Genomic DNA, 12,804 nt, shown 5'->3' on the forward strand with positions numbered 1-12,804 from the left:
GGCCTTACTCCACTCACTCCAACCCCAAGTCAGCATTTCCAGTATGACAGCACTGCAGAGTGGGCAAATTTAGAGGCTGTCCAGATTTACTAATTAAAAACTTCATGGATTTATTTTTTAACTAACTGGTAATTTGACTGCTTCTAAACTGAAACTGAGTTCCAGCCTTAGAATAATTTGGAGACCTTCAATGCAAGAGCTTTATACAAAATTCCTGCCCTTAAAGACAGCACTCTCCAACCTTCACTTTGGCAGGCAGGGACTAACCACATTTATAACCACACATAAACACACACAGCTGCAACGCAGGGATGCAAATCATCATGATTATTTAATAACACCATCAAGTTTTAATTATGGCTCTCTGAGATCACCTTCAAAAAGAAAGTCATAGATGTCTGGCCTACATAAATCAGGTGAAGATTTTGTTGATTTTCCTTTCCTGGCACAGTTCTCGGAGCTGTAGATCAATGTGCCACCTCTCAGGACTCAAGCAGTCCTTCAAGCTTCTAGCTGATCTATAGCTGCGACTTTAAGGAAGAAGCTTAGTTCATTTCTCACCATAAACTGCATTGGCAAAAAAAGAGCTAATTTCTACCAGGGAGTTTATTTGGTTCCTTCAGTGTGTATTTTTAGTGTCTATCCAACACAATTTTGTCTGTCAGTTCATTTCCTAAACTACAACAAAGACATTCAAGCATCCCAGAGTGTTTGAGTGCTAAACAAATTTGATATGCTATGTTGTTTCATTGAGCATCAGTAGAAAATAGGAGGAAAAAGGAAACAAACTGGGGAAGAAGAGCATTATACCTTCATTTTTTACCCCATCTCTGAGTGCCTTTTCCCCTGAGAAACAAGATCATCAGGGCTGACTTTTTTTTAGCTGTGTGAAGAACAGTTAGGTATTTATGTATTTGCATAAACCTGTCTTGGAAGGGCACAGATTACATGATGATGTTTCACTAAGTGTTTGACTTAAAGTACAGCAGAGATTTAAATTTCAGAGTTGCTGTGATGAATTGAATACAGACACCAGGGATTTCTGCATGCAATATAGACTCAGGGAAAGAACAAGAGCACCAGAACAAGGCTGGTGGTGCCACTTCACTGTCCAAACCACTGAGAACTAAAGGCCACCAGTTCAACAGAAGCTGGCTGATAGCTGGAAGAACTGATTATGTCTTTCCCTCACCTTAAAAAGTAGTCTGTGTGTAGGCATCTATAGCTACTTTCAACTTAGAAAGGTAAAAGCAAAAAAATACATAATATAATTTTAGCTTAGAATTTATTTTATGCAAGTAACACAGATAGCCTCTCCCTCCCCTCAAAGCTACACAGCAGACAGAGATACAGGAAGACACCTTTCTAGGCAAGGTACTGCCCTTGATCGTAAGAAACCTCTGCTTTCTGCCTGACACTACTGAACAGCTGTGTTGATACTGATCCCTCACAATGTCTTTAAAATGGCATATGGATGGTCATTCTGACCTCCCTTGTGAAGTTCTTGAATTCAAGAAATGAAAAAAAGTCATACTGGTGTGAAAGCAAAATAGCAAATAGCAATATTTACCATGAAGAAGAATGTCTGAAATTAGGAGCTGCTCAACCCTTTATTTTCAAAATCCACTCACGATACTTTGTGGGGACAAGATGAGATGATTTAAAGAGCCACTTTTTTTTTTTTTTCTGTAAATGTAAGGCTTGTATCCATCACATCAGGCATGCATAGGAAAGACGATTTATCGGTCACAAGCAACCTCATTCATGAATGTCAGACATGTACAATTGGTCTACAAAATACAACTAGAATAGCTTTGATGAAGTAGGTAATAAATGAAAGTGGTGACACTGCTCTGTATTCTCAAATATTTCAAAAGCTGGCAGACAGCTTAAATCAATCATTTAAATATGGTCACCTGGCATTAATGCTGTCACACACAAAGGGACATAGAGACACCTGTGGTGAGCAGGAAGCCTCTGTGCTGAGGATAGCATTAGCAGATCCTATGCACCTTGAAACTCATAAGGAAAAGCATCCTGAAATTGCATCAGCACAATTTTCAGCTGAGGGAAGCAATGACAAAGTTCTGGGAAACTGGTTTGCAAAGACCCTGGTAGAGAAGGTTCCAAAAACATCTCCCTGTTTAAAAGATACTCAGGTTCCATGCAATCCAGTCTCCAGAGAGATCTGTGTTGTCTGTTACTGAACTTCTGCTTAATTCTGGGTAAGTCTCATTTATATTTATCCCCTCTGTTGTTTTCCCCAGCTTCGCAGAATGGAGATGATGACATTTGATCAGAGGGGGGTGGAAAGATCCATTGCATTTTTTGAAGTACAGCAACATCCACATATGAAGGGTGCAATGTGGACCTTGGAAATGTCATCTCCGCTTCGCACGACCTCCTCTGGGATTATATTTGTCAATAACCAAGGACAACCAAAGAGCAACTAACTCTCACTAGCTCTCAGGAGAAGGAGCACTGTAATTTCTGCTCCCTGAAGATGAGATACAGTAAAACAAACTACTTCCACGACCATTTTTATACACAGGATCAAATATTCTCTCAGTAACACAGAATATAAAAGATAAAGAGCACCTAATATTGCAGAGATACAGCAATTGCCAAGCCATCTACACCACTGATCTTTGCAGTCTGCTGGCAATAATTTGAGAAAAAACCTTTGGCTACCTTTCTGACATGTGATAGGGAAATATTGTAATTTAAGGCAAGGGAGGTCACTAGCAATGGCACTGCCGTAATCAAGTAGTAATATTGCTGCCAATCATGTAGTTGTCTTTCCCAGTGATCAGTGCTCAGTTGGTATTAGAATAAAAGCCACTCATTCTTTTTACTTTGGTTGAGAGAATAAGATACAAGCAATTAAGATTCAAGACAAGCAAAAATAATGCAAAAACCTAAGCTGCATTTGCTAAATTCAAAGTCTACATAAATTATATGAGGATTTTGTTTTGCCTTCTTTGAAATAAAAAGGGGATAAGGAATCCCACTGAACTGCACAAGGTGTGCCACTGGTTTTCCTAGGGCTGTGGACACATGTGTGCGTCTCAGAAATGTCACCCCAGATATATCAGGATATCAGGAGTGAATCCAAATCCAAAATTCTCAGCACCAAATTAGCATATACACAATTACTTGGGAAAAAAATGAGCTGATCAGGAAAAGTAGGGCAAAAATGCCCCCTCTTTAACCTGGTGCATTTCCATAGCACCAAAATTACTCAGAAATACACTGCTACAAGAGACCTTCAGCAACTTACCTTACCTAATCACAAATATAGTTGGAATAGAACGGATATGAAAGTGCTCAACATGCAGCAAAACTGTCAACTCAAACTTCTCATAAAGATGCAAAGCAACAGCATTTCTCTGAACTGATGAGATTTCTCATTTGGGGAACTATAGAGGGAAACTGGAATAAAAGTACACATAAAAAGGCTTCCTATAGTCTGGTAAGCTTTCCTTTTTTGAGACTGAGAATACACTACATCATGTAATGAAAAACAAGAATTCCGTGAAGCCTCAAGCCTGATGAGACAGGCAGAACTAGTATGATTATGGTATATTCATCCTCAAGCTCTTCACTAAATATCCCAGATTTAATGTATGAAAACCACACCCCTCCTTGACCCCAGTCTGTCTCTCTCCTAAAAGAGAGTAGTGGAAGAAGACCCTGACTACTGTAGCATGAGTCAATAAAGCCCTGCAGTAACCACTGCCAAAAAATCGAGCAGTTCGGGGTTGGCTTCTGTCCTACATCCATAAGGAGGTGACTGAAGAACAGTATCTGGGCAGACTCACCCTGCCTTATCCAGAGCTGATGGTGAACTGAAGGACAAGGGAACTCATCTGCTCAAGCAGGCTGACTTTGTAAAAATAACTCCTTTTGCAACTCTCACCAAACACGGAGATTTTATGTCAGTTTAGCAGCCTGGGCAGACCAAAAACCAGAGGACAGAATTGCCCTCTATTATCCACCCTCCCAAGGGAAGATAAAAGGTGAATAAGGATGAGAGACTTGCAAGTTGGAAATTGAAACTGAAACAGGTTTAGTAGAACAGGAGAAGGGCAGTAACACATAGGATGAGGAACAAATATACAAATGCATATAAAAAGATATCACCAGATGGATGTGGACTCTTAAGAGCAAAGGAGCCCAGGGGAGCAGCAGCCAAGCAAGGAGTAGGCCAAAAAGAGGGGGCCTGCCACTCTACCTGACTTTTATAGGGTATGGGTAAGAAATGGGAGGGAATAGACCCTTCTGTGTTCTGCCCCTCTCAGATCTCTTAGCATCCTAAAGATCCTCTCCTCTAGGTCCTCATGCTGGTACCAAAAATTATGCTGGCCCACTCAAACTATGACACTTCATCACACCTCTCCTACTGAGAATGGAGCTGAAGACCGAACAAAGTGGTTTGGAAATGCAAAGAGAAAGCCAAAGTGCAAAGAGAGGAAAGTTACTCACACGCAACAAGGAAAAGAAAAAGACTACAAAGAATCAGCATTGTGCTGATAAAGGTTCCCTATCTCATACAGAAGCAGCCCTTATTTATCTGTGACAAAACAGGTTCCAGAAACAAGTAATTGTAAACTGCCTCTACAATGTGTCACAGCACACTGAACAGGAAAGTAGACTGCTTCCCTCTTCACACTACTAATCCCAGTAAAAAAAAAAAACAAAACCAACAAAAAACAAAACTAAAAAGAACAACAAAAAACAAAACAAAACCAAAACCCCAAACCGAACCCCCCCCAAAACACACACAAAAGAAAAAAACAAACATAAAAAGAAAACAAAACCAACCAACCAAAAAGACCAGTGATAAATAAGTTGGGTAGCGTACCATTTTCAGAGGTGAGAAAGCACTTCAATTGAATTAGTCATGCATTTCAAGGAGAAAACTCTATGGAAGTGGAAACGACATGAAAAAAGAAGGGTTGGAATTTGTTGTTATCAGAAAGAAATGCCTTTTGTGAATAAAATACAGAACTGTAAGTATAGATCTACAATTATGCTCCAGAATATTTACAGTATCCCTGAATAATAATATAAAAAGAATTTTAACCAATCAATGTGTTAAATTAGCTTAGGACTATCAAGTGTTTATGGTCACTTCTAGTAAATCTGTAGACCAAGAAGGAATTACACACACAAGAAGGAATTACACATACTAAGCTGAGTCTACAAAAGCTTGTCTAACAAGAAGACACACTATGCAAAAACTTCCTACAACACACCAGACTCCTGACACCTTGGCAAAGTACACAAGGAAATGATGGCTACATAAAAGCTCAAAAAAAATCTTTAAGTAAAATAAAATAAAATAATAATAATAATAATAGTAAAAAGAATTTCTGACAATTTCTAAGCCCCCAGTCTGTCTCACTACTTGAAGATGCAGATAGTAACATTGACAGGAGGCAAGCTGAGCTCAGCCCTTGCAAGGTAAACCCCTTATCACATCTGTTACATGTTGATACTCTAAGTCCTTTCCCTGTTGCATCCCTCTTCTCCCTAAGCCCTCAGAGAAACTAGCCTTAACCATATCACCAGACAAATCAGGAATATTGACAGTAGCAATGGAGGAGGTAGATATTTTCAGCATTTATAAAGAGCAGCATAAAGGCAGTCACACTGCTTAGCCACTCTTTTTAGCCCTACAACACTCACTGGAAAAGTTTACTCCTAAATGCTATACTCTGGCACAGTTACTATTGACTGGTGCATCACTACAGATGCTGAACATTGAGGGCTGGAAGTCTGCAGGTGTAGAAGAGGGCACTTGCCTGCCTTTGCTTGTGCACACCCTTGATGTTTCCCTCCCTTGAGCTGTGTACTGAGATGCCTTTCATAGCAGGTTTGCCTGCTACCTCTGGCTAGCTCCAGAAGTGGAAATCAGAGAGGACAAATAACCATTTATCTAGAAAGTGAGTAGCATGCTAACCATACCCTAGGTTTCCTGCCATCACAAAAGGCAACAAAACAAAAGCACTCTGGATTTAACCACTTGCTTTGTATCAAACCTGGAAATACTCAAAATACCAAATAAGGTAAGAGATTGACAGGGAAAGATGACATTAATATCAATAGATAATTGATTGCCTGTGAATAAGATGAGGGAATTCAGTAAATCACACATTCTAGAGTACAGGTAGGTCATGTTTCATGTCAAATCTGGTTTTGAACTGTGTTGAGGCTACATGGCTTGCTCAAGAACCAGGAGATGCATGCCTACTAGATTTCCTGGACTTCTTTGAAAATACGTCTGGTACCACCATTTCTACAGCTTCATTTAGGACAACTCACCTTAGCAATAACTTCTCTCCTCCCTCCCCTTCTGTATTCCGACAAGCTGTGTACCTCCTTTAAAATACGTATATTTATATATATATGAGCCAAATTGCCAAATAACTTTTTTCCCCTCCCCTTTGGAAGAGGAAAAGGTGAGAAAGAAGAATCGGAACCAAACAGAAGTTTGCACAGGCAAAATCCTCTGCAATACACCCCAGGCTGGCAACACCTTAGCGTGTTTATAGCTACTCCCTTCTTGATTTGCCATAGGCAGTCATCATTAAGTGTGGCAGCAACAACAGAGCGATCTCTAGGGAAACACTAATTTTCCCTCTCCTCACAAACTCAGTCCCTATTTGTACCCAGCTGGACTTGCTGAGGTGCAGGTCATCAATTCACTGCGGAAAAGGCACCTTGATTATTCAGACACAACTGCCTGAATTGTTTTTTTACCCTATAAATTGTATTAATCTCTAAATAATGTTTTTTTAAATATCTGGGCTAGAGTCCCATAGTCAGACTGGCAGAAGAAAAATAAAACTGCCAAAGCAGACTCTTTTAACACAGACCAAACTGAGTAATTGCTAATCACAAAAAGAAAAAAGAAAAAAAGGAAAGCAGTGATGTGCTAGGGTGCAAACTGCTTGGGAAACATTGGGAAACATTGAAACTCCGTGCTTTTTACTGTATTTATCTGAGAGCACCAGCCAAATGCCCTGTTCATGAGCCAAGGGTGTTCAAATGGCTTTTTGAATATTAATCAGTTTCTAGAAGGACATAAGTTAACATTAACTCTGCAGATGTCAAACTTTAACTCTTGAAAGACAAGTAGGAAATCAATTTAATGAAACCACAGGCTTAAGCTATTTAAACACCACATATCTAAATAACATTTTCAGCTCTTAAGCCACTCCAGCGGAGTTTTTAACTCCTTACACTACCATGAACTGAGCTTTTTGATACTATGGCTGCCCCAGCGGAGTTCTGGATAGGTAAAACTACTGTCATCAAAAGTCATATTTTAGAAATGTTAAATTAATTTGTAATACTGCCCAACTCTCTTATTGCTCTTCTTTACACATCAAAACATTAAACCAGTGTATCAGTGACATCGCTATTAAAAAACAAAAACAAAAACAAAACCCACAAAAAACCCTCCATGTTAAAACATTGTGGTTTAGTCTGGGAAAACAGACATCTTGCTAAGGAGTGTTTTAGAGGATACCTATATTTTATATTAATACCTGTTCTATATCCTAGGGTATTTGCATTGTATATTAACAGATATAATTCACTGTAATCCCAAACCTTTTAATTTATAAAGAAGCATAGAGAATCTTGTTCAGAGATTAGGGAAGTAGTGCAGGTTCCCCCATGATACTTGGTATAAAAAGCCCCAGAGTATAAATTAAATGAATGTGTGGGATATTGGGAAAGGAAACAGGCCCAGAAAACACATTAAGACTACCTGTGGTCATATCTTCGTAAACTACAAGAGTAAGGAAAATAAGGAAGAAATTTGGTCTAAACAAAACCATCTCTGGCATGGGTAACTGCTCAGAATTCCCTCATAGCTTGTTCCACTACTTAGCTAGTTTCTAGCTTTGTTATTGTCATTGTCATTTGATATGTATTTTCTCTTTTGTATTGTAAATCCATTATTTGTTTTGTCCTTGTTGGCAGCAAAATCTGAATAAAGTAATTTTTACATCATGCCTTGAGGTTTCTGAAGACAGCTATGTCTTTTCTATCACTATTCCACACTGACCATGAGTAATTGTCTTTTTTCCTTGAGGGCCTTATTATCCCAAGTGTATTATTAAATGTCACTGCATAAATCTGTCTGCATACATGAGGATGACAGACTAGTAACATACAAAGATGAAAACAATAATTTCTCAGAATAAAAAGAATTAAAAAAAAAAAAAAAAGGCAGGCAAAAAGCTTCAGCTGAAATTTCTCTGTTGGACTGTGGCTGTATTTGAAAAAGGAGCTAAGCTAACATGCTTAGAAAACTCACTCCTATTACTACCATCACAGTAATTGCAAATGGAAAAAATTAAAGTAATCTCAGACAAGGCCTCTGCTTCTGCATTTCTGTTTAAAATTAGTTTGCAAATTTTAGGATTATTGCTTGGCTGTTTTTTTTACAAAGCCTTATCCCAGTCATGTCTCAAGAGATACTGCATAAAAGCCAAGAGTACTAGCCTTGCTTTTTGCTAAAATATCCTGGTTCATAACACAGGCTAAACAATATAAGTTCATTTGAAAAAATGTCATCATGCCTTTAGAAAGCATTCTTCAATTCCTTCTTGACTGAAACTGATCAGCTGTGACATCTGTATGTACAGATGTATTTAAAAATTGTAAAGTAATATAACTGGAACAGAAAAGCATTTCGTAGCCTACTGTGACAAGTTACAGAAATAACATTTCCAAACAAAACAAGATTTCAAATGCTTTTTTTTGAGAAACAGTTAAATTTCTCAATTACCAATAGGACAGAGTCAAATTGTTGATTTCAAATTCTCTACGGCAAAAGGAAAACCAAATTGGCATTATGAGAACAATAAACGTCAAGCTCTTCTCATTTAAACTTGAGAAAAGTCATAGAAATTTTTCTTACGGTAGATTAAAATTCAGCAGCAAGAAATCTTTGCCAGCAAGGAATCAGAGCCTGAACTGAAGCAATTCTAAAATTCTGGGGGTTCGGGTTGTTTATTTAAAACAAAACAACAGCTGGATCCGAAGATGGTTAATTATTCAGAAATGTTTGTGAACTCACACTGCAGCAGCCTTAAAAGGTGCAAGGCCATTGGCAGCTCAGAGTAATGGCTCAACTGCAAATGGAATACCAAAACCCTCTTCCCAGCTGGGATTTGTTTAGCATGAGGAACTAAAATGCAGCCAGTACAAATATTTCTACTCCTGCTGGAGGTACCTTGCAGCCAAACAGCTCTACAGTGGCAGGTCACTAAAGCTTTGATTTCTGTTTCTCCCACAAAGAAGTGCTCTATTTTTGCTTCAAAATCACCTGCATCTTGTGTCTATGCTGACAGTTTCAGTGGTGTGTCTCACCTCACTGGTGTGTGTGCATCTATCTGGCAAGGCACTCAGAATAAAGCTTTACCTCTCTTTTCACATGAGTTTCCATCTCTTGCTGCCCAAACGCAGCATTAGTTCTACTTCTGCTCCCACAGCCACAGTGCCTTTTTTTCTCTGGCTCTCACCTGGCAGAGCTGAAGGAGTGAGGTAGCTGGTGAGAAGCTGGGACTCAGTGGGAAGACAGTGAATGGGACCTTGGTTCCAGCAGAGGAGTTGGCCCAGGGGCAGAGTCTCTCCCACCACTGCAGCCCCTCGTGCATCTGCCTGTGGGACACCAACTGCTCCTGATTTCACAACAACCAGTCCTAAAGCTGAGGCAGACCTCAGTCAGCAGATGAGCTCAAAATGGAAGCAATTCCAAGTGGACTCAACTGATTTCTCCTTCTGTTATCTATGTATTCATTTATTTCAAAGGCCAGCCCCTCCTCACACAATATAAGGGGTTCTATTTCAGTAGGTTTAGCAGGAAACTAAAACTTACAGGCTTCTTTCTTTCTTTCTTCCTTCACATGCCTGAAAGACCTGAGGGATATGTTTTTGAAACTAAAATCAGCACAGTCAAGGTTTTTAAGATTCAAGTGGTCGACCAGCTGAAGCTGAGCTACCTTGCTGTGCTCCAGTGTGGGCCTGAGTGGAGGAGGGATTTCTGCCACCTGCCAGAAGGAGCAGTGCAGATGCCCAATTTGGGACATAAAGCCACCCTGGTGATGGAGCCCTGCTGTGGTACCTGGCCTGGCACCCCCCTGGGCCTTGAGACCAGGCAGCAATGGACCTCACTCCTTGTCATGCCAATAGTTCAGTCCTTTGTTGATGCTTTTGATGTTTAAATATGTAAATAGCTGTAGTTCCTCCATGCTTCATTAAGACTTTAAATCTTAAAGAAGCTTAATTTTTCCCAACTAACCCACATGAAGGTATCCAAATTATGCGCCAAACTTACTTCTATAAAATCTGCAAGACAATCTACTTCATTTGAAACACCCCCTTTTTGAAATCATGCCCATCCCTTCATCATAAAGGGTACTTCATTAAGTCCTCCCCCTTTGTACTATAAGTGGCCTTGCAAGTCAGGCAGATTTTTAAAAGATTTATCACGTAAAGAGAATACGAAAGGAAACATAACACATATGAAATAAGGGGAGGAAGGAAAGGTGAAAGTGGATGCTGTCAGGGCTGTTCTCAATATCAGACAAAGCTTCAGAACAAATTTTGAAGGAAAGTACGTAAAAATACACTGAGATTGGAATAAAAATTGCAACGGCTTACCAAGAAGAGAACAAGTCTGACTCATCTTATCTTCTTTGACAAATAACTATTGTTTCTCATGGGTGAAACGTAGCAGACTTGATCTGCACAGCAGACAGATTAGTTCTCCTACATCTGACCTAAGTAAAATATTTTGATATAACACTGTGTGCCAGACTGAAAATCAGCAATTCAACTGGAGAAAATGGGATTTGACACATGAATCAGTGAGGTGGGTGAGATGCTGACCACATAGGGAAATGACAAAAAAGTAAAGGAGTAATCAAGCTAAGAGTAGTACTACTGGAATTTTTCAAAAGTCAGTCTCAGACTATGAATTTTCATTAAAGATGTTGGCACAAAATCTAGTAGTATGTCTGGAAAATTTACTGGAGCCCTAAGGTGATGGCACTGCTGATGGTATCCTAACAGATGATCAGTGTCATAAAGGAAGGTCGTCGAGCTCTGCAGAAATCAGAATGTTATGACACTGAATATTGTGAAAGATTTTGAGTAGTTAAAAAGATTTCTGCTCTAAGCTGAGACTCATCAGTTACTAAAAAAAAACAGCAGAGAAAAATACACCTTGTATACAGAGGCATCACTGTGTCAAAAGCCCCACAACAGTAATCCTAAAGCACAATCAGTGAGAAATTACTAGCACAGGTCATGAAGTATCAAAACGATGACACAAGATGCTGGTAGCACACCAACTGGAACAATGCCTGGATATCTTCTCACCCATACACAAGATATGGGGCCTCAAATGAGAATGGAGTGCAAGGAAGGAAAGGTTCATTAAATGGTTGCTGGAGAATGGTATTGGAATGGATGAAACTACTGTGCTGGTTTAATCCTGTCGAATGAAGGCTGAAATAAAAGAATACAAATACGTGGGGAGAGCGGAGAAACAGAGAGAGGAGAGGTATTAAATAAAGAACAAAGCTGTCATGATAGTAAATTTAAAATCATTCTTATAATGTCTAAGCTGGAAATTAAAAAGTCTCCAATCCTCACATGCATGAGAAGAGCAGTAATTAGTATAACGATATAGTTCAATAAATCCATGAATGAGAATATATGATGTGGCTACCTGCAATGTTCCAGCTTAACCCCTCATTTTCAGTTCTGCAGTAGGGCTGTTTTTTGCATTGATATCATAAAGCCTAGGCAATCTACCTGCTTGAGGCCAGCTATTATGGAAATGCTGCATTAATTTTTTTCTTCCTTATTTTCACTAATGTTGATTTACTGAAGTAAAAAAAATCACATTTTTGCAGGTACCATACAGGAATAGATGAAAATATTCTACCTCTCAAGAAACAGAAGATACTCATTCTGATGGCAACATTAGGAATCCTTTTTACTTAAGATTTTGTGATTTTTTTACTAGAAACTAAAATACACTAATGACGGTGTTACAAAACTAGTCAGAGCAAGCATTAGGCCAATTAAAAATATTTCAACAATCATTATTACATAGCTAAACAAATGATAATCTATAAATGCCTAAAATAAGAGTGTAAACTAAGGAATGTGTCCTATACTTTTCACTCTTTCCAACAGTTTCATAACGATTACAAATATACCATTGCTAGTTTTTCTCCCTTTCCAGTTTCAACTATTTTCCTCACATGCTCATCTATGCAAAGATTTCCTATTTTTGGAAAACTTTTGTTGTACTCTCAGTGGAAATGGATGGAATTTCAGAAAAACAGTAAAATACCTTTAAGCCTTTTGCAACAAATCCCACACCTCCTCTGCAATGCTACTGCTGCAGAGATGGGCCAAAAATAGTATTGTTTTGAGTAGTTTTGCTCATCAGCTATGGACCAGGATATATCAACTGGGACTGAACTTATTCAAGCTCTTTTTGCTATCACAAGAACTGTATCACCCAACTCAGTTTTCTCCAGTATAAAATAGGGTTAATATTTCCTTTCTTCTTCTGACAGTGATTGTTTGGATGTATTGCTTTTAATGATAAATCTACCAGTATGTTCGAAATTACTTCTCCCTGGGGACCCATAATTCAATTGAGCCTTGACAGAAGGAGGAGCACTCAGCTTTTCTAACAAATGGGCTTTCCATTGCCTCAGCAAGATGGTGTAAAAGTCAATCCCATCTCAGACTCCCACTAGT

General features: G+C 38.9%; 1 protein-coding gene across 6 annotated transcripts in view; it reads right to left on the bottom strand.

Annotated features, from left to right (window-relative positions):
• ELMO1 (engulfment and cell motility 1) overlaps positions 1 to 12,804 on the bottom strand; it is a 311,982-nt gene that overhangs the window by 114,054 nt on the left and 185,124 nt on the right. Inside the window, exon 1 of one of the 6 annotated variants that reach the window (XM_030445757.1) lies at positions 4,393 to 4,398. The exons of the other annotated variants lie outside the window; for them this stretch is intronic. The gene's annotated coding sequence lies outside the window, so the exon portion shown is untranslated. Of the gene's footprint in view, positions 1 to 4,392; positions 4,399 to 12,804 lie in introns of those variants that run through there. 6 annotated transcript variants of the gene reach the window in all.

This window comes from Calypte anna, chromosome 2 (assembly GCF_003957555.1).
Source record: "Calypte anna isolate BGI_N300 chromosome 2, bCalAnn1_v1.p, whole genome shotgun sequence".
NCBI classification, from domain to species: domain Eukaryota; kingdom Metazoa; phylum Chordata; class Aves; order Apodiformes; family Trochilidae; genus Calypte; species Calypte anna.